Source organism: Hemitrygon akajei, chromosome 10 (genome assembly GCF_048418815.1).
Source record: "Hemitrygon akajei chromosome 10, sHemAka1.3, whole genome shotgun sequence".
Classification (NCBI taxonomy): domain Eukaryota; kingdom Metazoa; phylum Chordata; class Chondrichthyes; order Myliobatiformes; family Dasyatidae; genus Hemitrygon; species Hemitrygon akajei.
In genome coordinates, this window is record NC_133133.1 from 152,752,133 (window position 1) to 152,780,114 (window position 27,982).

General features: G+C 39.3%; 1 long non-coding RNA gene across 2 annotated transcripts in view; it reads right to left on the reverse strand.

Annotated features, from left to right (window-relative positions):
* The window catches only part of LOC140734840 (uncharacterized), a 37,000-nt gene continuing 9,018 nt past the window's right edge, over positions 1–27,982 (reverse strand). Inside the window, exons 3-5 of one of the 2 annotated variants that reach the window (XR_012100626.1) lie at positions 12,663–12,743; positions 6,430–6,596; positions 1–1,933 (exon numbers count right to left, since the gene is read on the reverse strand). This is a non-coding gene — a long non-coding RNA (uncharacterized lncRNA). The remainder of the gene's footprint in view (positions 1,934–6,429; positions 6,597–12,662; positions 12,744–27,982) is intronic. The other variant, XR_012100627.1, reaches the window with a different exon arrangement.

Below are 27,982 nucleotides of genomic sequence, written 5' to 3' on the forward strand. Positions count from 1 at the left end.
CCCAAGCCAGGAATTGCCACGAAAGATGGCTTGTGAGTGGAAGCAGAAGGCGGTGCCTCTTTAACGTGTCATTGATTGTTTTGGCAGTAAGTGAAGGTGAGTTCGAAAATAATCACTGGTATGTCGAAACACTGAGTTCATTGTTGCCATTTGAATCCTACAACTATACCCTAAGTAAAATAATTTTAGAGTTTTTAATGTTTTCTAAACACTTCGCCTACACATTAACTGTTATTTCAGAATGAGTTTAAATTTAGCATGAGTGAAGGAAGCAGTGGGTAAAGTCTTCATGCACGATATGTAAGCACAACTAAAAATCAACGTTCTTGGCAGAAGCCAATCTACAGAGATCTAGTTGTATATTTGATTGGTTGATGTATTGTAATTTTTGATTTTACTGGTATTTATTTACCAGGTTTATCGATAAATTGTGCACAAATTTTAATATGCCAATGTTTTACTATTAGCTAGCATTGGAATTTCAGGTAAACGTACACATTTTGTGGTCACTGTACTGCCCAGTATTCCACCACTGAGGGAACACACATGCATGACATGAATTCATAATCTGTTACTTTAAGACTCGTACTCTCTGACTTGATTTGTATCTATTCCAGCTTCATCAGCCAAGTAATTAGCAAGAACAAGAGAATGAGGGAAAGCACACTGTGAAATATTTGTGTCTTAACCTCCAGAAATTCACTACTACTTGGCAAATACCACTGTGGATTTAACATTCACCACAGGCAGGTTGGAGACAAGTTGTAGCTTTTTAAGCTTAGCTGGAATAGTTTGACAATGCTGATTTCTGAGGTTCAGAGTAGACAGGCGACTCCCTGTGTTATGGGGGGAAGGTGGGGGTGTTGCACTCCTACTCCTCGGGTGGTATGATGATTTTCCATAATGCAAAACCTCTTCATCTCTAAGCATATGCCAACAAGTGTGAGTTGAGACAATGTATTTTCTTTTAATTCATTTACCTTTATCAGATAAATTCTGCAAATTTTATTCAGAATCTCAAAGTTTTAACTGGTGATTTGTGGATACTGTAAGGGCAAATTTTCATAATCTGAACAACCATAATATGGGGGATATCTGTGTAATCTTATTTAGTCACAAAATAGTTTCTCTTATTTCTCTTGTTGCAGTCTGCATGTACTGAATACAAAGCAAGCATACCCAGCCTATTTTTAAAGTTACTGGCTTCTTCTAGACCTAACAAGAAACCAGACATTATGGATGTCTTTAGATCTCCAGAAAGGCATCCATGAGGCCACTGTGAGGTGTATCTTGACATTGCAATATTGGGATTTGTCTCCGCACGCATGCAATGAATATTGATTGGGTCGAGAGGAGGCAAATCATGATCTCAGAGGTCAATGCCACTTTTTTAAATTAAGGATAGATATTTTGCACTATCCACTTTCACCTAACAATCCTAATTAAAGGGATGGCCATGGCACAGTTGTGTTAATTGATATCTTCCAATTGTTAGTACAATTTTACTAATGTTTGTGTTTCCTAAGTTGTTTCAAGGGAGAAGGAGAAGTGTTCTGTGAACATATCTCCTATTGACTCTGGGCAAGGGAGTGTTCATTGAAGCACCTGCACATTAGTAAGTATGTTCTTGATGAAATCTTCTACCTACTGCAGCATTGCATTGTAGGGATCAAAGCAAACTTAGTTTTGCTTGTAAGTATTGGAATGTCATGGTATTGAACAGGAATTTTCTCCTCCTGTTAGTTATTAAATTTCCATTCATGCTTGAAAGAGGGAGAACTGAAGAGCTTGGAGAATATCTGTTTGTTGTGGGATGTTGCTTCTGGTCTTCAACATGTATATAGTCTTGTGCGGTAGCTTCAGCAGACACATACTTAGCACTGCAATTGGTGTGCTTAGCTGCCCTCCTCTTTGGTCTGCAGTTGGTCCTTGGCTGATGGAATAAAAAGAAGAATTTGAGAGGTCATGGTGTTACAGATCTTGCTGCTACTGAAGGCCCACAGATCTTCCCAGTATTGCAGTTGACCCATTGACCACAGTGACAGTATTATGGAGTGTGTCTTCAGTCTAAGATAATGCTTCATTTCCTCATATACCTCTGCCTCAAATACTCAAAGACCCAGTCTCCAGCATGCAATAAGAAGAGTTCTACAGATCTCCTGAGATTAAAAATAACATCTCGCCTCAGTCATGAATAGGTAACTTTTATTTTTAAACAATAACTCTGGTTCTAAATTTTCCCACAGGAGGAAGCCTCCTCACTACATTCACTCTGTCAAGTCCCTCAGTATCTTGTACCTTACAGTCAAGTTACCTATACTCCAACAAGCACAAACTAGTCTACCTAACCTTCCCTCATAAGATAGGGCATCTGTCTAGTTATTAGTTTAGAAAGACCTCTGAACTTCTTCCCACACATTAATATCCTTATTTTATAAATAAGGAGACCAATACTGTACACAGTACTTCAAGGGTCATCTCAGAAATACCTTATTTGATTGAAACATTACCTCCTTTTGTCCCAAGAAGCAAATAATATTGTTTGCTTTCCTGATTACTTGCTGTACCTTCATACCAGCTCTTTGGAAATCAGGACTAGGACACCCAGCTCCCTCTGCATCTTCAACTTCTAAAAATAAGTTTTGCCCTGGGTGCAATTCTTTCTCCCTAATGGGTGTGGATGTTTGGAGTTCTCCTCCTCCAAGACCAGAGTAAGCAGAGTCTTGGAAAATTCTATCTATCTATCTATCTATCTATCTATCTATCTATCTATCTATCTATCTATCTATCTATTTATTTATTTATTCATTCATTCATTCATTCATTCATTTATTTATTCATTTATTCATTCATTTATTTATTTAATTAATTATTTAATTTTAGAAAATTACAAAGAATAAATGTGATGATAAAATAGTGAGAAAAATAGTATTAACCCTCCCCCTCCCCTTAACCCTCCCCCCCTTAACCTTTATCTAAAGAAAGAAAAAAAAGAGAGAAAGATTGCCTGGATATCGGAGGATCCCCACATGCTCCATGGAGTTCAAAATAATTTTAATATTTATTTTTACTTTCCCCAATTACTTTATAATTTTATCTTCAATGGACCTATGTATTTAATCCTATCTTTTGTAGGTATGGGAGCCAAATTTTCAAAAAATATATCATATTCATTTCTTAGATTGTATGTAATTTTTTCAAGTGGAATACAACTATATATTTCATTATTCCAATGATCCATAGTTAAATATAAATCAGATTTCCAAGTAACTGCGATAACTTTTTTGGCTACTGCCAATGCAATTTTTATAAATTTTTTCTGATACTTATTCAATTTAAGTTTCGGTATTGTCCCTTCAATGTCTCCTAATAAAAATAATACTGGACTATGTGGGAGTTGTACTCCAGTAATTTGTTCCAATAAAAGTCTTAGATTTATCCAAAATGGTTGAATTTTAAAACAAGACCAGGTAGAATGTAAAAAAGTACCAATGTCTTGATTACATGGAAAACATTGGTCAGACATATTTGAATTTAATCTATTTATTCTTGGAATATTTTTAAGGCAGACATAGATAGATACTTGATTAGCAAAGTGTTGAGAAGTTATTGCAGATAGTCAGTAAAGATGACTTGAGATTATTGACTGAGTAGAATTAAGGGGCCCATTCCTGGTCCTAACTTGTATGCTTATGTGTTGGACTAATCTCAAATTTACACTTCAGAGATCATACCTGACCTCTAGTCCCACTATCCTGGATTAATTTCAATTGGAAAACTCCAGCTTTTTCCAGATGTTCAGCATTGTATAATCACCTGATTTTCCAGAAAGGTGCCTTAGTTCATTCTTTGGCGCTTGGACATCTTGATTGTTTCACAATGACCAGAATAGAATACCTGGTAACTTCATCCAAATGTGTTTTTAAAATGTATACATTACCCACTCCAAGTTAGCCTATCTGTAGCACACCTACGTCTGCAATGCATTTTATGATTTTTTATATACAATATTCTCTTTCACTTGCCTTAACTGCAGCCTCTATTGTCTTGTAATTATTAAAGTAACTTAGAATATTCTCACTTCAATCAGCATCTTAAAAGACGAATTAAGTAAACAAAATAATTAAACCCAAATATTTCAACGAAAACATCCCCAAGGACTAAATTAGATCAATGTGTAAATGAAAGCATTTTGGATTATTTCCATAGTACCATAATATTCCACATGGCCATCAGATGTTCAAATGGAACAGAGTTTAAGATCTAACCCAGTGATGAACCTGAAAGGTGATTGGACAGCAATTGCAACTTGAAATATGGAAAATTATTTCAAAGCTCAAAGTAAATGTATTATCAAAGTATGTGTGTATTACCATATACTACCATGAGATTCATTTTCCTGTAGGCATTCACAGGAAGAAAGTAATACAGTAGGATTTATGACAGACTGATAAACCACCAATGCGCAAAAGACAAACAGTGCAAATCAAAAATAATATAAAGAACGTGAGTTGTAAAGAATCTTGAAAATGAGTCTGGAGTATGCAAAAGCAGTTCAGAGTTGTGATTGAAGTTATCCATACCCATTCAGGAGCCTGATGGTTGAAGGGTAATAATTGTTTCTGAACCTGGTGATGTAGGACCTAAGGCTTCTGTACCAACTGCTTGCTGGTATTCATGAGAAGAGTGCATGGTCCAGATAGTGGGTGCCCTTAATGATGGATGCTGCTTTCTTGTAGCAGCAGTCCATGTAAATGTATTCAAAGGTGGGGAGGTCTTTGCCTGTAAAGGACTTTCTGTAGTCTTTTCTATTCCTGGGCATTTGTGTTTCCATATAAGGCCATGATATAACCAGTTATGATACTTTCCATTGTGCATCTCAAAGTTTAGCATGAAATGTCAAATCTGCACAAACTTCTAAGAGCTATTGTTGTGCCTTCTTTCTGATGACACATAGGTATTGGTTCCAGTAGAGATTCTCTGATAGATTGTCACCAACAAATTTAAAACTACTGACCCTGTCCATGCCCATTCCCCCAATGAGGACTTGCTCATGGACTTTTGGCTTCTTTCTCTTCTGTAGCCAAGGAGAAATTGTGATAGCTGTGCGTTAAATTTTCAAGTCTTAAGGTACTACAGATTTATGATAAGTGAGACTGAAATAAAGAAATTGATTTCCTTTATAATGAATGCAGTTTTTTTCAACTTTGGAAAGAGTTCAATAATAGAATTGTTTCATATATTATTTCATTTTTCAACATGTGCACTTTGTTGATAGTGCCAGCATTTATTGCCCATCCCTTATTGTCTTTGAGAATTTAATGGCGATCTACCTTTTTAAGATGCAACAATCTTACTATTAAATGCTGAGGAGCTCTAGGATGTGGATCTAGTGATGATATCAAGATGGCTAGTGTCTTAAAGAGAAACCTTACTTAGTTCCCCTGCACTACAGATCTTTACCTAGGTAGTAGAGGTTGTGACGTTAGTGTAGTTAAGGCAAATGGCTTTGTTGCACTTTATAACAGATGTGTACTGCAGCTACACCACACCATGAGTGGAGGGAATAGGAAGGAATTGGTGCCTGTCAAGTGGGTTTCTTTGTCTTCCATGATGTCAGGTTTCTTGAGTTTCGTTGGAGCTGACCTCACCCAGGTATGTGAAGTGTATTAACTGTATTCCATCATGCTTTGTCGTAGCTGAGTGGAAGAGATCTGGATTAGTATATGGGCTTGGTCGTTTAGTGAAGGTTGATCATGAACTGGAATAGTAATACTCTTTCCTTTGGTACACCTCCAGCAGGACCACCTCCAAAATCCATAACATCTGAGAAGAGCACATCCCCACAAGACCATTTTGAATAATTATTCAGTTTTTCCTTCAAGATAAAACTCACCCTTTAAGAGCTACTTCCACACCAGATTCTGTAGTATAGCTAAGTATACTACAGACCAAGCTGTTTGGAAATCTTTGCAAATAGCTTATTTAAATTTTGGGATGGTCTTCCATCATAAACATTGGCACAGCTCTCTCTTCATACCAAGGCCTGCACCACCCCAGTTAGCTTAGTATACTGCTTTTAAATAAACTTTTATTCACTTGGATTTTTCTCTCTCATTTTCCTGTATAGAACTGTAATACTAGAAACAGTAACTAATATTGTATATATTAAAAATCCTTTATAATATGAAACTATATAAATGGATCTCACTATTTAAATCAACCCAATCATTCAACAATAACTTATCTAAAATCATTTTTAATATCTTACCAATTTTATGATTGTAACTACACCAAAGGTAGAAAGGTTTCTCCTTTGTGGAAGACTGTCATGAAATTGTCACAGCATTGTGCTAATATGATTGGTGCAGAGCCTACATCTCAAATCATGGAAGCATTTCTGACAAAGAATAGGGGGTTTCAGCTCACCATGTTCAAGCCAGCCTTCAAAGGGCTTATCCTGCTGAAGCTCGTTCCAGTCATTTGTCCATTGCCACGAGGGTATAACGTCTTAGCTGATCATCTCTGTTAAATGCAGGGAGGATTTCTGCTCCACCATTCTTTCAGGAAGTGACATCCAGATCCTCATACCACCTCTGTGAAAATTAGATCCTCACATAACTTTGAATGCTATCAATTGCTTTACATCTATGATCCCTGGTTATTGACCATCACTATAACCCCAAGAGATATTAAGAGTTCCTCGGTGTGGTTTCATGAAAATATCTTGAGTAGGGGATGATTTACAAACAAGGATGTGGCAAATAGGGTTCTGTTTATAGCTGTGAATATTTGATAAAAATAATAAATTTGAAGTTGGAGAAGGTGCCAGAGATTTAAGAGGCCTGGCCAAAATGTGACATGGAAATGAAGCAGTCAAGCAGTTTCCATGGGCAGAAAGTTATCTTAAAGTACCAAAGTTCTTGCTGTTTTATATCCTTGAATCTCAAACCCTTATTTTAAGCCACCTTTTCATTTGCTACCCAACTTAGATAATTTAGAGGTCTCATAAATCTCAGTTTATCTTAATCTCCACCCCTTTTTACACTCTTTGGGACTGAGCTGAAATAGAAAAATCAAACTTTTATCCTTTCATCCAAGTGGGGGGGATATGGAAAGGCATGGAGCAGGACAAGTAGAAACTGACATTGTAGTGATTGGTAAGACCACAAATGCAGGAGATTATGCATTGTAAGGCTATTGGAGAATGGTCAGTCATGGACCTGAGCAGGAAAGGTATGAGGAGATTTATTTATTAAAAAATATGATTGACCATCCTGTAATCAGGCAGGAAGTAAGTGGAGATTCTCATGGGTTTATCAGCACTTTGGGTTCAAACATACAGTCTGGTCAAAGAATACTGCCAGGTCCAACCTTAATGTTTTTTGGCTCTCTCATGGGGTGGAAAGATGAAGGACAGTTTTCTGATATCAAGATGAATAGATCTGATAGATCAAGGCTCCAATTCAAATCACAACCATCCCAACCCCCTGTGCATCAGTTAAGAATATTAGCATTAATTTTTTGAAAATGGGAATATAATAATTTCATGAATTTCACTTGTTATTAATTATATCAATTTAATTATGAATGATTCTGAGTTAATTCAAAATATTTGTGAGATAATTATATTAAGATCACTAAATTGAATTCACTTAGTGACTTTGGAGAAAGAACACAATGTGGATTTAATTTTATTGGCCCAGACATTCAGTTTTTGTATTTCTGATGACTGATTCATTGAAACAATCCATTTAAATACCAGATTATTTGAACTCCATTGAAAACAGGTTATTACCGGTACAGTTATGTTTAGTTTATTGACTTTACTCAATACCTACATTTCTCTGTGCCTTGAAAGAATGCTGTCAGCAGCAAACATTATCACAACTGAAAGCTGAAAATTAGCTCCTGCTATTTTAAATATCAGAAATGGGAAGTTGTTCAGTTTAGCAAAGTTAGGTTAGAAATCACTAACTTTGTTTTAATAGGAAAAGCAGCAAGCCAAGTTTTTATTGTGCAGTGGATCATTATTACTTTATCAGTAAATCTACTTTGGAAGGAAGAGGAAATTTTAAAAATGCAATAAAATCTTTAAAATGTTTCATTGTTGCATAGTGCATATTTCAGTATTGGCTCAGATAGCTCTCATACAGTTTGAGTTAAATGGTTATGTTTCTAATTAATCCTGACAGTCTAATTTCCTTTATATATAATAAGCCATATGTTTTCCAATGTCTTGTTTCTGTGTGAAAACATTAATATCAATATTTTCTTTATTAGTAAGGCATTGTATAATTCCTCTCCTATTTTTGAGCAATTGAGATCCCAGAATTTTCTGGTGCATGGTGAGACAGGTTAAACAACCAGTACATGGTAAACCAACCAGTATTTTATGTGAGCATGTGCAGCTTTGAATTCATAATCATCTGGGAATGATGGGTGGGTCTACTATGGTAATCTTAGTTTTGAATGGTTTGAGATTATGATCCAGAGTGGGGTCTTCATGGAGTATGGAAGAACCCCCAGTGCTCACACAAATCCCTTTCACATTTCATTGAAAGAGGCCTCACATTCATTGTGAAGGCTTGCTACTCTGAGTGCATGCACTGTTTTTCTTTTTTTTTGTAATTTATTTTTTATTAAAGTTTATCATCAAACAAACATTTCCATAAGATGTATTTCAGATACACTACATATATATCATATAATCATATTTGTCACAAATCTCCACATTAAAATTATCTGAAGTATACATTCATAGAAAGGAGAGGAGAGAAAGAACAATCGAAATAAGAAAACTCGGTACAAAGTAGGGAGTGATCATTTTTTTTTACAACATATTCATTGACTTGTGCTTGTTTTTCAACTGCATTTGCATGAATGACAGTTGGGCCCTAGTTGCTTGAGTGCCACTTCACATGTTCGCATGTCTCAGTGCATTAGTCAGTCATGTGATAGGCAGATTTGGTAGGAAAACTGTGGATCCTTTGGTCCACCTGCAAAGTCTTTGTCTTTTATCTCAGATTGGTTTTCCAAAGAAATCAGTCATGCAGAATGATAGAATTTCTAGGCTAATATCGCCATCAAAAGATTTAATAGCTGTAAGTCATTATAAAAGGTAGTGATGATTTTCTTTTCCTCAAAAGCTGTGTTTGCTTATGACTCAGCTGCTCCCAAAAAACATCAGAGTAATAATATCATTTCCGTGGCCCGTGTTTTTGTGTGTGGTTTACAATTGTCATGTGCTCTGCTTGTCTAATGGGTAACTTGCCTGTTAAACCTCACATTTCCGGGAGGTTGGCTGCTGTTTAAATGCTAACACGTACATCTTTGGAATGTGGGTGGAAACCCTGCCCAGTCATGGGGAGAATATATAAATTCCTTACAGAGAGCAGTGGGAAATAAATCTGGGTCGCTGGCATTGTAACGTGTTACACTAACCGCTACCCTGCCGCGCCACTGGAAACAAATTTCATGACATACGACAGTGACAATAAACCTAATTCGGATTCCTCAATTAACCTATCAACCAGTCTATGGGAGGAAACTGGGCCACCGGAGGAAACCCATGTGGTTACAGGGAAAAACTCCCCATAGACAGCACCCAAAGTCAGTGTCCCCCCCCCCACCCCCCAGCTGTACCACTGTGTAATGATAGCAGTGATCAAGATGTCAAGTTAAAACTTGGAAGTATATATACCTTGCGTCTCTTGGAATTGCTCATTCTCAGACACTTTATCAGTAGAAAATTTGAGAAAAGGCTACTTAAGTGGATTTCTGGGGCCTGTGTAAATTGCAGTTCACCAAACAGTGTTAGGTGACCAATTCTACTAGCATTAGTATCATTGAGGTTTCATTTTAGAGCTAGTTAGACAGCTTTCCATCATCCTTCTGCCATTGACAGGGTGGTAAATCAAACTGGTAGAGGCTTCAGTCATTTAATACATGTTCCATATTATGCTGTTACATAGATCAGTGGGAATGCTAAGCAGTAGCCTGATGGCAGAGGTAATCATAAAATTGGCTAAGGATATCTTAGCATGGTCACATAGCTGGTCCCTCACTGATAGTGAGCTTTTGCTGTAGTGGCTTTGATACAATTGGTGCAATGGGAACAGAATGTCAAGATAAAGCTGACCTCACTGAAGTTATAAAATAACAATTTATAACTCGAGTGACGATGATGTTTGTGGTGTTTGATCCCCTTTTAAAAATTTTTGTTACTTGTTTATGCATCATTTCACTGCTAAATTTAAAGTGTGTCTAAGTTATTGAAATGATTGCATTTTGTGTTGTCTTTTGTATAACTGAGATGTGGGTTTTTGAGCTTGAATAAGTTTAGGAAACATTATTCTTGAATCAGTGTAATTTTTGGACTAACAAGGCATTCAATAAGGGTGAATGGGAAGTGATTTGGTATGCTGAAATTTTAAATGAAGTTCAAAGTTAGCTTGAAATAGATGTTTATTTATTTGATAACAGCATATGTATTTTAAAGAACAATTTTACATTTCTGGTTCAAAAATACAACATGTATCTAACAAGCTCTTAATTTTAGAAAAAAATGAACATTTTTGGAACTGTTTTAAAAACTACATTATAAATTGTTTGCAGTTTGGATCAGGCATGGCTTCTTTAAATAATTGTGCCAAGAACATTCCATGCCCAATAAAAAAAAACCCTAAATGTGATATGCCATTTAAGTATGTTTGCTTTGGGGAAAGTGCAGGTCCCTAACTAAACAATAAACTGATGCTTGATTGGTGAAAACCTTCATGAGCTTCATCATGCCATATTTTATTCAGTTACAAGCAACTGTATTCAGTGGCAACTTATAGCTCCACCCATTTATTGTCATGAGTTAGGAATGCCCATAAATTAGCTGGAATTTTGGCTAAAACCAACTAGTTTAAATACTAATTAGTAATTAAACACAAATGGTATTTAGAAACATTGAGAGATTGTACCAGTAATATTTAACTCATTACAACTTTATATATACTGAACTGTATTTGTCTTTAAAGTGTGAGTTGAGTAAATCTCCAAAGTTAAAGTACTCATCGTTGTTGCAATGTTCCAAAGATATGCATTGCATGAATTTTAATTCGCCTTCAGGGACTTGGGTAAGGTTATAATGTGGGTGAGAGTTAATATTCGATGTCACAAGTTTACTGCAAATTTTGTATCAACTCAACCTAACCTTCTGTTTTATTATCAGAATTTGTTTTGCCACAGCTTTATGTCAAGTAATATTGAGGCGATTAGCTTTAATGATATTGACCCAAGAAAACAAAATTCAGAGATGATCCATACTGGTACAGGATAAGCTGCCTCAACAACTTTCACTCAGTAGCACTCACATCTTCTGTGATCAAGTACTTTGAGAGGTTAGTCATGGCTAGAATTAACTCCTGCCTGGGCCCGCTTTAGTTTGCCTACCACTGTAACAGATCTACAGTGGACAAAATTTCACAGGCTCTCCACCCAGCCGTGAGCCACCTGGACGACAGCAAAACCCAAGTCAGGCTGCTGTTGGTCAATTTACAGCTCAGCGTGCAAAACCTACCAGATGACCAGACCTACTAATAATTTAGCACAGAGTTCCGTACAAACTTTGCAGCATGAAATTCAATCGATGCATTTGTGGAAACAAATGATTTTCACCTTTCAGTGTCCACTGGACGCAAGCAGCAGGCATCCAACATTGGTGCAATAGGACTACACTGCTGCTACTACAGCTCAGGATTCCTGTCTTCAGAAGGACTTTGATGGATTATGGAGAGTCTTGAGGCTGCCTCAGTGGTTCCACAGACTACAGAAATCCAGTCTCTGAATGACTGTGTTCATACTTCCATCAAAGATACTCTGCCAGGTCCCTTCCTGTTTACTTCCAGCCAGCTGCAATTGCTGTTTCCACTCTAAGATGATGCAGTCTGAAGGTAGACTGACTAGGATTTAAGGTCATCCTCTGAGGCCATCTGCTCTCCTCTAGCTGAATCCTGCATCTTCCCACCAGCTCTACTGCAAATGTGAGTGCAGCTTTTAAGTAGGAGTGCTGGGACAGGACAAGGAACACTGAATGGTGGCCAAGAAATGCAGAGGCCTGATTAGCTAGATTTCCCATCAATTTGGCAGTATTTAATTTATAATTAAATAGTTTTGAAATGTTTACTTTCAAGTGTTTTCTATACTTGATTTGTAGTAAGATGATGTGATGGTCGTTGACAGAGGAAATGAAAGAAATTTATTTTTCTGTGAGTGATTCCAGTAATTTCCCTTAAGCACCAACTCAGTGCAACAGCTAGAAAATGACGATAGAGCACAGTCACTCTGATAAAGCGATTGTGCACTGGAGATGGAATTTAATTTGCAGTAACTGTCACACATCAATAGTAGTGAAATCGTAGTGAGCTGAAGTCATCTCAAATATTAGTCATTACTCCAGTTCAGGTTTGACAAGTTACTCCTTGATCACATTAGGCTGATAATGGCTTCTCCTCTCCTTTGTTCTCTACATACTTCCTACTTTCTTCTCTTGATCATGCATTAGCCCCAGTGGAATATCAATGACTGGGAGCAACTGGTTTGTACAGAGGTCTTAAATTAAATAAAATCTACTATCACAACACTTAAAACATAGAGTTGAAGCAAGAACAAACCCATATTTGTTGATTTCTTCAACAATGTTGGTTGTGTTTTTTCATGCTGTTTGAATTTCATCTTTGATCCTCGGGGACTACCTAAGAAGCAGGAATATATGAGCTGTCTGAGGTTAAAACAAATCATTGCCTGAAGCATGGAACATGAAAATGGAAGCATGGCATAAAATCAGCATTGCCCACTGACAGCATGATGTGTTAGCTGAGTATATTTCAATATGTGCAAACAAACTACCAACATGATTCCCATTGTTCTGCATCTGCAGTACGTGCATAAAGAAAACAAGCCAGTACTTTCAATCCGCTTTTAGGTTTATTAATGTGCGCTTCAACACGGTGGTGTGGTGGTTAGCACAACACTTTACAGTACAGGCGACCGAGGTTCAATTCCTGCCTGTCTGTAAGGAGTTTGAACGTTCTTCCTGTCTCCATGTGGGTTCTCTCCAGGGTCTCCGGTTTCCCCCCACAGTCCAAAGAAGTACCAGTTAGTCGGCTAATGTAACACTATTCCCTGATTAGGTTAGGGTTAAATCAGGGTTTGCTGGGTGGCATGGCTCAAAGGGCCACAAGGGCCTGTTCTGCATTGTTTTTCAATAAATAAATAGATAGATTTAAAAAAATGCCTATATTGGACAGTATTCCAAATGTGCCTAGTGCCATTTCTAAACATCAGTACTCTATTTGTAGATTAATACTTATAACATCCCAAGTTACATACCAAATTAAAGAATTAAAGAACATCAGCTCCATCCTGAAGAAGGCCCAGCAGCGGATGTATTTCCTGCGACTCTTGAGGAAATACGGTCTGCCTCAGGAATTGCTGCTGCAATTCTACACTGCAGTCATTGAGTCTGTCCTGTGCACCTCCATCATTGTGTGGTTTGGAGCCGCCACCAAGCAGGATAGAACCAGACTACAGCGCACAGTGAGGACTGCCGAGCGCATCATTGGAGCCTCCCTGCCCTCTATTGTGGACCTGTACTCTTCCAGGTTGAAGAAGAGGGCGGGGAACATCATAAAGGACTCCTCCCATCCTGCGCATGGACTGTTTGATCTGCTTCCGTCTGGTAGGCGCTTCAGATCCCTCCAGACTAAGACTAATAGGCACTGGAGAAGTTTTTTCCCTACTGCGGTCACTTTGCTGAACAGTTAACTGCCGGTTAACTGTCAGCTAACTATTACTTGGATTGCACTACCTGTATGTATAATCTATATTTTCATTTATATTTATCATTATTATTGTTATGAGCAGAGAGACAACATCTGCCGGAAGTAAATTCCTTGTATGTGCACAGGTACTTGGCGATTAAAGTCTGATTCTGATTCTGATTCTGATCTAGCAGATTCTATATCTCAGCTAAAATCAAACCACATGGAAAACAGGTTGCTTTACCTACTGAGTCCACAGTGGGCATCAAGAATCTATTTTAAATTAACTCCACGTAATCCCATTCCATTCACAAGATTCCCATCAATTCCTGATAAGAGGACAACACTTACACTTTCAATGTCAGATAAAATGGCACTTCACAATGTCTCTTTCATCCCAATGCAATCACAGCTACCTATCAATTTTTCGGGAGCCCCAGTCAATAGTGGCAATCTACAGTGGCCAATTAACCTCACAACCTACACATCTTTGAAAAGTGGAGGAAAATGGAGCACTTAAAGGAAACACACACAATCACAAGGAGAACATGCAAACTCCACCCAGGTAGCACATGAGGTCAAGATTGGACCCATAAACCCAAAAAGGGATAGATAAGATAGAGGCAGGAAAGCTGTTTCCACTGATAGGTGAGACTAGAACTAGTGGACATAGCCTCAAGACTCGGGGGAATAGATTTTGGATGGAGATGAGGAGAATCTGCTTTTCTCAGAGGGTGGTGAATCTGTAGAATTCTCTGCCCAATGAAGCAGTGGAGGCTACCTCAGTAAATATACTGAAGACAAGGTTAGATAGATTTTTGCACAGTAGGGGAATTAAGAGTTATGGGGAAAAGGCAAGTAGGTGGAGATGAGTCCATGGTCAGATCAGCCATGATCTTACTGAATGGCGGGGCAGGCTCGATGACCAGATGGCCTACTCCTGCTCCTATTTCTTATATTCTTATGTAAACCATCTATTGGTCAAACTGGTCTCTTGACCTCATGAAATTAATACCAATAACAGAAGCCTGTGAGTGGTTTGAACCAAGAGTGCAATGTATTTAATGAAGATTGGTGGCCATTAAATGGCTCTTGAGAGGGCCTCCAAGTACAGCCTGCCTGGTACACAAATTTCTATTCTGATCATACTGTCATAGAGCCATTAGCATTGAAATGGGCCTTTTGTTCCACCCACTCACAGCTGAGTTGCCTACATGAGCTGTTCCCATTTGCCTGCATTTGGACCATACTGTATGTCTCCAAACCTTTTCTATCTATGTACCTGTCCAAAAGTATTTTAAATGTTGTAATTGTACCCAAATCTATCCCTTCCGCTTATTTTACATACCACAGCAAGAGTGGACATTGAGCTGCTGAAAAACGGTGCCTGAGAAGTGGTCATGGAGGACAAGGAAATGGCGGACAAACTGAGTAAGTATTTTGCATCAGTCTTCACTGTGGAAGACACTAGCAGTGTGGTGGATGTTCCAGGTATTGGGGTCATGAAATGTGTGCGGTTACCATTAGTAGGTAGAAGGTTCTTGGGAAACTGTAAGGTCTGAAAGTAGATAAGTCAACTGGACCGGATGGTGTACACCCAGGGTTCTAAAAGAGGTGGCTGAAGAGATTGTGGAGGCATTAGTAATGATTTTTCAAGAATCACTAGATTCTGGAATGGTTCTGGAAGACTGGAAAATGGCAAATGTTCAAGAAGGAAGAGATGCAGAAGAAAGGAAACCTGACATTGGGAAGGTGTTGAAGTCAATCATTAAGGATGAGGTCTCAGGGTACTTAGAGGCACATGATAAATAGGCCATAGCCAGCATTGTTTCCTCAAGGGAAAATTTTGCCTGACAAATCTGTTGGAATTTTTTAAAGAAATAACAAGTAGGATAGACAAAGGAGAATTGGTTGATGTGGTGTACTTGGATTTTCAGAAGGCCTTTGACAAGGTGCCACACATGAGCTTGCTTAACAGGAGACAAAGAAGGAAATAAAGGGAGCCTTTTTTAGTTGGCTGCCAGTGACTAGTGGTGTTCCACAGGTGTCGGTGTTGGGACCAATTCTTTTTACGTTATATGCCAGTGATTTGGATGATGGAATTGATGGAATTGTTTCAAAGTTTGCTGATGACCTGAAGATAGATGGAGGGGCAGATAGTTTTGAGGAAGTAGAGAGTCCACAGAAGGACCGAGACAAATTAAGAGAATGGGCAAAGAAATGGCAGATGGAATACAGTGTTGTGAAGTGTATGGGCATGCACTTTGATAGAAGAAATGAAAGAATGACTATTTTCTAAATGGAGAGAAAATGCAAAAAACAGAGGTGCAAAGGGACTTGTGCAGGATTCCCTTAAGATCAATTTGCAAGTTGAATCTGAGGTTAGGAAGGCAAATGTGATGTTAACATTCACTTCATGAGGACTAGACTATAAAAGTATGGATATAATGTTGAGAGTTTATAAAGCACTGGTGAGGCCTCACTTTAGCAGTTTTGGGCCCCTTGTCTTAGAAAGGATGTGCTGAAACTGGAGAGGGTTTGAAGGAGGTTCACAAAATGATTCCAAGATTGAATGGCTTGTCATATGAAGAGCGTTTGATAGCCCTGGGCCTGCATTCACTCAAATTCAGAAGAAAGAGGTGTGTCCTCATTGAAACCTATTGAATGGTGAGAGGCCTTGATAGAGTAGATGTCAAGAGGATGTTTCCTTTGGTAGGAGAGTCTGACCAGAGGACACAACCTCATAATGGAGGGTGTCCTTTTAGAACAGAGATGAGGAGGAATTTCTTTAGCCAGAGAGTGGTGAATCTGTGAAATTCAGGCAGCTGTGGAGGCCATGTCTTTATGTATATTTAAGGCAGTGGTTGATGGATTCTTGATTGGTCAGGGCATGAAGGGATATGAGGAGAAGGCAGGAGAATGGGGTTGAGCGGAAAATTGGATCAGCTGTGATGAAATGGTGGAGCAGACTTAATGGGCCAACTGGCCTAATTCTGCTCCTATATCTTATGGCTTTATACCCAACCACCCTGAAATAGTTGCCCTTCAGGTCCTCTTAAAATATTTCCCCTCTCATTCAAAAGCTATGGCCTCCTATACAGTCGAAAAAAGACTGTGACCATCCACCTCATCAGTGCCTTTCATGATTTTATATACGTACATAAGGCCACTCCTTAGCCCCTACACTTCAAGATTAAAAAGCCCCAGCAAATCCACTCTCTCAAGCACTACAAACCTGGTAACATTTTTGTGAATTTTTTCTGCTTACTTTCCAAATTAATCCACCTACAACGGGCATCTGCTGTAGGCACTATTGGTTGTGGCCTAGTTGCATTTTGTCCAACTCCTTATCTACCTCCTCCTCCTCCTCCTGTATTTCCAGCTCTTCACTAAGTTGTGCAATACTCAGCAAACAATGACAAAGTCAGTAAGCTCGCCTGTACATAGTGGAGAGCACAGCCAGGCTGAGGCAGACAGTGAAATCTCAATTCACTGAGGAAACCAGTAATTGGCTGCACTAACTAAGTGCGCTGTACTACCACATCTTTCATTACAAGGGTGCTCAGATACAAAGGCAGAGATCACACAGATATTGGTTAAGGAGGTCAAAGCCCTTGTCCCAGTTACAGCGACAGAGCAAAAGAAATGTCAATGTAGGTTCCTGGACATGGTGATCTGTATCTTCACAGACTTTTTTTGCCCAACAGCTTTTAGTATCTTCCTCTGAACTCGTTAACTGGGAGATGATTGGCAAGTTTAGAGTTGACACTAGTATGTAAACATGATGCCCTTTTTGTATAGATAACAGGATGAACCAGTGCAACCTCGTTTAGAATAATACCATCCCAATCTTCAAATACAACATGTAGTTGCCTATTTCTACAATTGACTACATTGATAAGTGTGTACTTGTTATGCAAATCAATTAATATCTTACAATTTGGATTATGGCATAAGAGTAAAATAGCATCTTGTGGGATACTGAAGGAATAGTTTTGATTGGAAATCATTTGGAAAATGCGTAGTTCAGGTGGTTGGGTTGAGTTGTTCTCTGGTCTTGGCAATTTACTTGCATGGGTTTTGTCACCATACAAGGAGACATCATCAGGGTGCTCCTGATCATGATGAAACATTTGCAAGTAAATTGCCAAGATCAGAGAACAACTCAACCCAACCTTATTATCCAGCGTTAAGTTAAAACTTCATCCCAGACACTTTGGAATGATTCTACAACACTATACCCAACCCAGAAACATAATCTTTTCTTCCTTATTCTTAAGCAGCCAGGTTTGCAATTCAGAAATTCACACATTTATCATGTAAGAAGCAATGTATTTATGATAGAAAATTCTGTGGGGATTGTTATCTCTGACAGAAATGAACAGTATTGCAGTGATTCAATAAGCTTTTCATTTTCAAAGGATGTGGACAATATCACAAGAATGCAAGAAGGACAAACTGGATCAGTACGAATCAGAACCTTCAATGTGCTTGGGCAACATTGATGGAACAAGAATAAATGGTATCTGATAATGAAGAACAAAATTCTCAGCTAGAACTTGCTTAGAAATAATTCTGAAAATGTGTAGCTTGGGTAGTAGTTGGGTGGGTTGAGTTGTTCTCTGATCTTGACAATTTGGTGACAGAATGTTTGCAAGTAAATTGCCAAGATTGGAGGACAACTCAACCTAACCAGAATTTGCTTAGTTATTGTCAGAGTGGGCATTCTGAACTGGTGAATTTCCAAACAGATCAGTAAATGTGTTCAGAGGTAGATCACAAAATTCCATTTTCCTTCAGTGGATTAGCTGATCTTAAAAAATGTTGATTTGAAGGCCATCAGTATTCAGTCTCCAGGCTGCTATCCAGTGAAGTGAGTATATCTGCATATCAAATAAAGAGAAACTCAACTGGGCTGTGATACCCTCCTATATTAAACTCAACTGGGCTGTGATGCCCTCCTATATTAAACTCAACTGGGCTGTGATGCCCTCCTATATTAAACTCAGCTGGGCTGTGATGCCCTCCTATATTAAACTCAACTGGGCTGTGATGCCCTCCTATATTAAACCCAACTGGGCTGTGGTGCCCTCCTATATTAAATATACTGGAAATACTAACCTTCAAGGCTGAGTGACTATTTTGTTCAGCGTTCATTTTCTGAAATTGTTTTCACTCTTTTCTAACTGCTTTGAATTTATTTAGAGCATCTGTTGTTTTTCATGCCAGAAGTCAACAGGCGATCTGTTCCCAAGCATCTTGCATTGGTAATTTTAAAATTGACTGCAAGTGGCTGAGAGCAGCTTGGATGAAATTTTGCAACTTGAGCTATCTCTGAGCGCTCTTTACACTGTTAGCCACAGAATGCAGCTTCCAAAAACAGGCCAACACCTTTCCTGAACTGAAACTTAATCATGTGTGGTGAGTAAGATTGTGATAGAAATGCCCTAAAAGTCATGGAGTGCCAGGCTAAACTGTAGGGAAAAGAGAAAGAATTAATAGAAACCAGGATATTAGGCCAGTACTTTCTGAGAAATGCTGGCAGTTCTGCATCAAACTGTCAGCATTCATCTTAGGTTATGTAAAGAGTTTGGGGCTACAACACAAATGTAGTAGTGTGGAACTTGCTAGCTAAGTTCTATCAGTAATTTCCCAGCTCTGCTTTGGGGCCAGACTCCTCACTGAAGAACAAACTTATTGAATTTCTCAGCAGGTATGTTGGGAAATAGGTCTGCTGAAACTGTGCCAGGTCAGATCTGGTGTAGTAACAGCAAGCTCTGCCATTTTAAAGGAAAGGAATGGTAATTTACCTTTACTGTTACTTTATGATAGAAAATTCTGTTGGGATTGTTGAGTTTGTGACAGTGTTTTAGAAAGTTCAAAGCAAATTTATTATCAGAATACTTAAATGTTACCATATACAAACCTGAGATTCATTTTCTTGCGTGCATACTCAGTAAGCCCAATAACCATAATATCAATGACAGACCACACCCAACAGGGCAGACACCCAATTTGCAAAACACAATAAATTATGCAAATACAAAAGAAAAAAAAGAAATAATAATAATAAATCAATAAATATTGAGAACATGATACGAAGAGTCTTTGAATTTGAGTCCATAGGTTATGGGAACATTTCAGTGGTGGAGCAAATTAAGTTGAGTGAAGTTATCCCGTCTGGTTCAAGAGCCTGACAGTTCAGGGTTACTAACTGTTCCTGAACCTGGTGGTGTGAATTGTGAGGCCCCTGTACCTTCTTCCTGATGGCACCTGTGAGAAGAGAACATGACCTGGGAGGCAGGGGTCCTTGATGATGGATGCTGCTTTCCTGCAACAACGCTCTGTGTAGATGTGCTCAGTGTGGGGAAGACTTTACCTGTGATGGACTGGGTCACATCCACTACTTTTTGCAGAATTAACCCTAACCCTAACCCTATGGGGCTGTAATGCAGCCAGACAATATACTCTCCACCTCACATCTACACAAGTTTGTCAAAGTTTTAGATGCCATGCTGAATCTTCACAAATTTCCAAGGAAGTATAGGCGCTGCCATGCTTTTCTCCTAATTACACTTACGTGTAGGGCCCAAGGCCCTCTGATATGGTAACACCGAGGAATTTAAAGTTGCTGGTGCACTCCACCTCTGATCTCCCAATGTAAAGTGTTTCTAAGTGAGTAAATTCTTTATCAAGGACATTCTGAATCAAAATTCTTGCCAATTTTGGCAGGTGGCAAAACCAATCTACATGGCTTTGTGGGCTGTCAAAGTTTATTTTCAGTAGTTTTATTCCGGGCTAGCCACATGATGACATTATGAGATGCAAAGCTCTGCCACTATGAAGTTTATCCTCATTTAGGATTGCAGCTGCACCAGCAAACCAACCAGGGTTTGATGCTGGCATGAAATTTTGTCCAGTGTTATGAGGACAAAGGAATTTTTGTAGCTAACACCTAACAGTTGTTGGAGCTGGACTTGCCCTGAGTTAGAAGCTTCTTCTCAGTTGAGTGTGCTTGATGCAGTGTATGGTAACTGGCTTCCATGACTTTAATGGAATGACATTTCAGCAGCGGACTACTTGACAGTTAGTGCAAATCACAAAGAATGTTGCAGCTTGACTGGAGGACCACAATGAGCAGAAAGCCATGTTGATTTAAGGAAAAAGGAGCTACCCTTAACTTCTTATGCCTGATCACATAACTTCATAGAGATGGCAGAATAAACAGTACAGGAGCAGGTCTACACAGCCTCTATGCTCAACTTGAGATATAAACAAGTCTTGCTCATCTAACTCTAACCTCCCATTTTAACCCTCTGCTTACTTCTTCCTCACACTGTATGCCCGTTTTGTTTCCCCTTTCCCTATCCTCACTTTTCATCTTGGGCCGGCTGGTGGTGTAGTTGCATCAGCACTGGACTTCAAAGCAGTTGGTTCTGAGTTCAAACCCGGCCAACTGGATCCCAACTGGGCAGCAGGAGTATCTGCGCGGAAGAAAGGCCTGGCAATCTACTTCCGTTTCTTGTCATGAAAACCCTATGGTCACAAAGAGTCGGACTTGACTGAACAACAACAAATTAATAATGAGTTCCCCTTTCTCACCACAATGGATGTTTCTGCTAAATGCCGATTTGATTTCTTGGTGACTATTGTATATTAATTGCCATTAGTTAAGTTATTTCTGTGTAAGTGAAAGCATGATCTCATAATATTATCATTGCCGCAGTTTTACCTTTCTGGTACTAGTTCTGGTATTGGCCTTGTAAATCATTTTTGCACACTCTTCAGTGCCTCTACACCCTTTCTGTAGAAAAGAGCCTTGGAAATTGATGCAGAATAAGGCCTTTTGCCGCATTATTTTGATACCAGTTGAAATTCAGGTATGAGACTAATGTCTCTTCCCAGTTCCCTTATAAAGTGAAGGTATCAAGTTCATGTAAGCACATATTAAATGAGATGAAAATCAAAAACTTCTCACTGTATCAGTAAAGCAGTCAGCATAATCACTTACCCTAGACATTTTCTCTTTTCCCCTCTTCCACTGGGTGGAGGATACAAAATCCTGAAAGCACGTTCCACCAGGCTCAAGGACAGCTTCTACTCTTGACTTCGCAATCTGCCTTTTTTCTGATCTTGCACCTTATTGTTTACTGGCACTACACTTTCTGTGTAGTTGTTAAACTTTATTCTGCATTATTATTGTTTTAATGTCACAACCATGATTCAGCAGTGCAGTAGATACGGCAATTGCGCTTGTGAATTTGCACGTGTCAGCTAATTATTATTTAATCACGATATTTACTCCATACGTCGTCATAGTGCTTGTCGAGACTTGGACAGAGCATAGCAACGTTTTGGTTTCGGCCTTCTCTGAGATATTGGACTTTCAAGTCAACGGACTCTGAAGACTAATGTTTAGATGTTCTTTTCAGCCGCAGTGTAGGCTTCACGTTCCTTTTGAGAGTTTTAGTTAATGGCCCTGTTTTGGCCTAGTGTTTATTGTTTATTTTCCCTTTACCACTGTTCATATTAAAGTCTGTGGACTAACGACCTGCTTCAGTGTCTCTCACTCCTCACTTGGACCACATCCGAGCCTGGTAACATTTACCTTGTACTCCCTCAATGAAATGTGTAATAATTTGGTCTGTATGTACAGTATGCAAGGGAAGTTTTTCACACTGTCTCAGTAAATGTAACAATAATAAGCCAATTCCGAGATGGTAGCAACCTGAGATAAAACCAGAAAATGTTGATAACACTGAACAGATCAGGCAGCATCTGTCGAAAGAGAAACAGTCAATGTTTTGGGTACATAACACTTTGACAGTAGGTGAGGGCTTCTCCCTCCATCACCCATTAAGAAAGTGAGTTCCAGATTCCTACCACACTCTGAGTAAAAGATCTTAAATTTCAGTCTACGTTCGCTATGGTGACCACACCATTTTAAATGTGTGTTCTACAGGCCATAATTATATTGACTGGTAGGGCAGGCTTGAAGGGCTGAGTAGTCTGCTCCTTCTCCTACTTACCCGTCTCTTCTCTATTTCCTTATCATTGGAGGCTTGTTTTTTGTTGCGACCTTATTGACCTGCAGTGAAACTTGCAGTGATTCCTGGATTTGCCCTCTCCAATATCTCTGCCTCTCTACCTTAGTTTAATTTTATTTTGCTTATTAAAGGTTAATGGCTCACACCAAGTGAAAGAGGTTGTGCAGTGATTAAGCTTTTTTTTTTAATTATGTAGGCTGGGCAGAGTAAAATATTTTGTAATTAATAAGATCTGGTTTTTGTCAAATAATTAGGCCTTTGCCCATTAGAAAGCTTGAAACGCAGAAGGTCTGAGGTCTGGGTAGCAATTACAGGAAACTCATTTATTTAAATAGGACTGATGTGAAGTGAAATGCATCGAAGGTCCTAACAAAAAGTTAAATTATAGAAGTTGTGGTCCATTGGATTAAAGATTTTATCACCTTGAACATGATGTATTGAGATGTATTAAGTTTGCCATAACGGCATTTTTAGTCTTTTATTCCTGGTACAATTTACACATGACAAGCATACGTTCAAAAGTTTCTGACTGCACAAAAGCAGCGATGCCAGTTTGTGAACAGAGCAAGCTTTTACCATCACTTGTGTGCAAAACTGAAAGTGGATCTAGCCTCACACACCGAAGGAAGTCTTCTCTGCCACCTGGTTCCCCCCCCCCCCCCCCCCCCCCCCACCACCCTTGCCATTCCCAACATCCTTTACTCCTGCCAGGTTGATAAACTTGCTCTCCGTTCCACGTTGACAAATACAGTACTGTGCAAAGTCTTAGGTGCTCTAGCTATATATATGCGTGCCTAGGACGTTTGCACAGTACTGTATATCCTTTATGGTCTTATTCCAGGCAGGTGCTGTCTTAACAGCATTGTGAAGGACCCCACGCACCCCTCACACAAACTCTTCTCCTTCCTGCCGTCTGGCAAAAGGTACCGAAGCATTCAGGCTCTAATGACCAGACTGTGCAAGTTTCTTTCCCCAAGCCATCAGACTCCTCAATACTCTGAGTCTACACTGACATCTACATCATTTATTATTATATTGAAATTTGTCCTGTACTGTGCCTATTGTCTTGTTTATTAATTGCTGTACTGCCCTGCACTGTTTTGTGCACTTTGTGTGGTCCTGTGCAGGTCTGTAGTCTAGTGCAGTTTTATGTTGTTTTACGTAGTCTAGTGTAGCCTTGTGCTGTCTCACATAGTCTAGTGTAGTTCCATGTTGTTTCATGTAGCACCAGGGTCCTGGAGGAACGTTGTTTCACTGTTACTGTGTACTGTAACAGCAGTTCATCGTTGAAATGACAATAAACTTGACTTAGTAGTTCGTTTTTTTTTCTCTCTCTCTCTGCTCATCACCCTGCCTGTTCTCCATCTCCCACTGGTGCTCCCCCCTTCCCCCTTTCTTTCTCCCGAGGCCTCCCGTCCCATGATCCTTTCCCTTCTCCAGCTCTGTATCACTTTCGCCAATCACCTTTCCAGCTCTTAGCTTCATCCCACCCCCTCCGGTCTTCTCCTATCATTTCGCATTTCCCCCTCCCCCCACTACTTTCAAATCTCTTATTATCTCTCCTTTCAATTAGTCCTGACGAAGGGTCTTGGCCCGAAATGTTCACAGTGCTTCTTCCTATAGATGCTGCCTGGCCTGCTGTGTTCCATCAGCATTTGGTGTGTGTTGTTTGAATTTCCAGCATCTATAGATTTCCTCGTGTTTGCTCCATTAAGACACGCCAGTTTCCACTAACTCCTCTCCAACTGACATCTCTTTGACCCTGTCCCAATAATTTTTCTGACAGACCCTCACTCACCAACCTCATTCTCACCCTATCCTTCTGGCCTCTCTAAGCCTCTCCCAACCCCAGCCTAGCAGTTCTTCTGACTAACCTCCTCCCTATCCTGGGCTGATCAACTTTGTGAATGACCCATCTCCCATGCCCATCAACTGATCCTGTTAAATACCAGGCCCAGGCCCTACTCTGACTGGTCCCGCCCCATTTTGCACCCAAAGAGCCTCGCCCAATCGCCTCCGAGTGACTAGCTGCTTTGCACCCCCACACCCCTCGTGAGCCCAGCCTAACTCCTTCCCTGTCTGAGCTTACCTCTCTCCCACCACTTCCCACACCGCAGATTCTGTAATCCACAATCTATCCATTGAACTGAAAATGTTTCATCGTGCAGGTGCAGCAAGCAGATGGGAGAGCAAATGGTACATGGCCTTTTATTGTGGCAGTAGTAAAAAAGATTTACTGTGATTATATAGGGTCTGTTGAGCCAACATGTAAAGTGTTGTGTTTGTTCTAGATCACCTTATCAGGAAAAAATATATATATTTAACCTGCAACGAAGATTTATAAGACTTGTTCCTGGGATGGTGGATTTGCCATACGTGGACAGGCCCCTTATTCTATGAAACTCAAATACATTGAGAGAAGAGCTTATTGAACCTTGTGAAATTTTACTTGGTAACAGGATGAAGTCTAAAACCAGGGATCACAATCTCAGAATAAGATTTCTGCAATTTAGGACAGAGATGGAGAAACCTTTTCACTCCAGGGTTGGTAAATTAGCCAGCCGGTAGTGTAACGGCATCAGCACCGGACTTCGAGGCAAATTATCCTCGGTTCAAACCCGGCCAGCTGCTTGCATCTGTGCTTGGTTGAGTGTCGAGCTAGCAACTCAGCATTGATAAAGACAGACAAATGCTAAGGAAATGGCAAGGTTGCTGTCTAATGCTAATTATCTATCTGGATGAGTTCATTCAAAATGGAGAACAAAATGGAGTTTATCCAAAATGGAGAACAGTGGATTTCTAGATATTAAGGATTACAAGGGATTTGGGGATAGTGGCACTGAAGTGCAAAACCAGTCATAAATCAATAGTGGAGCAGTCTCAAAGGGCCACATGGCCTGCTCCTGCTGCTAATTCTCATTTTGTGTTGTGCCTTGGGCTTTGTTCTTATTAGAATTTTACTACTGAGGCAAATCTATTACCAAACAACTTTTAGACATTTATGTGTATTTGGCAGAGCAAATGATTGTTTATGACTTGTGTGCAGGATTTAACTATCTAAAAATAGAAGTGAGATGCTGATAAAAATAGATTCACCAGGGATATCCCTGAAACTAGCATTGAATATCTGGAAGTAAGCAATCTCATTCATTTTGATCCTCCTCAAAACTGACGCCATATGGGTTCTGGAGACATTGCAAATGATTTTGTAACCATTACCAAGTTCTATTATCACTTAAACTTTGGCGAATCAGTAATGCTGGTTATCCAAAACTTGATTTTAGCTATGTGGATAAAGTATTTTAAACTATTTGTGCCATCCATGTCAATTATGGACATTGAGGCCACTGTTATGTTGTAATATACGGTGCTCAGCTATATTACCTTAAGGTTGTTATAGTCAGGGGTGGTGGTGGGGATGCTCCCAAAGGTGTGTGTCTCAAATAGCCTCTGACAACCAAGTCCAGCTCCTAGCCTCACGTGTGGCTTAGCTACTAAGCCTAGCAGAACTATTTCTACTGACAGAAGAAAGGGCAAAGGCGGGGTTACTGGCGCCTTCAAACCAGTCGCTTCAGGCAGATGGGGTTTGTCAACCGTGGTTTGCAGCTCATCAAGGAGAAGGAAAACTCTGATCTCAAATTTGCACTGTCTTACGGCTATATCCACTCCTGGGGAAGGCTTCAGGAATAAGCCCCAATGACCAGTCTAGATCTGGAGGTCCTACATTAAGTTCAGTGCTGACTGGTAACTCCTGCAATGCCGCTGGTGCCAAACTGTATCGGTCTCTACCGTTCCTTTGGATTTATCAGATGTGTGGAGAGGGGAGCCTGCTACATGGGCAACAGCTTGCTCTCTATATCGTACTGCCCAGGCTTGCGTTTCACATACACAGCTGGAACACAACATCCGTGGTTGACTCCGACCAAGGGAGGGCCTCATATAAACTCACACGTATTTTTAAATAATTTTTGCCTTCATACATTGCACTCTTATTATTTGCTATTGTGATGCTGCTACTTATACGTAAGTAAAGAAAATTTACTTCATAATTTCAACATTTGACTTTCTCTGTATTCTTAACAAGAATCACTTAACACGTTCATTCAATTACAGGCCCAAGGCAAATCAAATATATGTTGGTATTTTCCTCTAAAGAAGCCACCAAGTCAAATCACACTCCTGCTTGCTCCTTAGTCTCTTTAATATATTTGATTTTTTAAATAGCTAAATACCTGTCACAAAAATAGCCTGTGGACAGGCATTAACATTAGGTAGTACCAAAATTCTGATTTTTGTTTAAGTGGAGTTTTCTAAACTTGTCTTGATTTCTTTATATAATTATTTCAAAACATTCTGTTTATAATATCTTACCAGCCCGTGGAGCTATTGCTATCTGCCTTTTCTACTACTTTATCTATGAATGCTACCAGCTGATACAAACCAAAGTCTATATTGAAGATCTTGTACTTTGAGGTTTATTATTAGTATGTACCTAGTTTTTATATTATTTTCAATTATCTATAGAAGTTGGGTGTTACCAGCAAGGGCACAATTCACTGCCCTTCCAAGGCCCTTCAGGAGGTGGTGGTGAGCTGGTCCAGTCAGTGCCACAACATCAGTGAATGTAGTATTAGGAAAACTTAGGTTTCATTGGAAAATCTGAGGCCTTGGTAAATACTTACCTAACCAGACTAGCAATATTCTTTATTTTGTCCTACTTCATAGTGTTCTTTGCATGAAATTTCTGAATGTACCATTAAAAAATTCTAATGGGATTGGTCTATGATAAATGTGATGCTGCCATTTTATCACACACCCAGACTTATAATTTAAATGGCTTCATCCCTCATCATAAATGCACATCATATCATAAGAACCCTTTTTTTTAAAGATTACTGCCTCCTATGATTAACTTTACATGATTTTTATAGATAGTTTACATACGTATTCTGATCTGTCCGACAGAGCGGGTCGTTTTTCAATTGATTGGAACATTGGTTTCACCACTTTATCAATTTGATTTAATCCTTGCATGATGCAACAAACAAATAACATGGTTTTAGCATATGATTTTATTTTGTGTGACTGTACTAGGAATTGACATTTTAGCAAATCATATTTCTG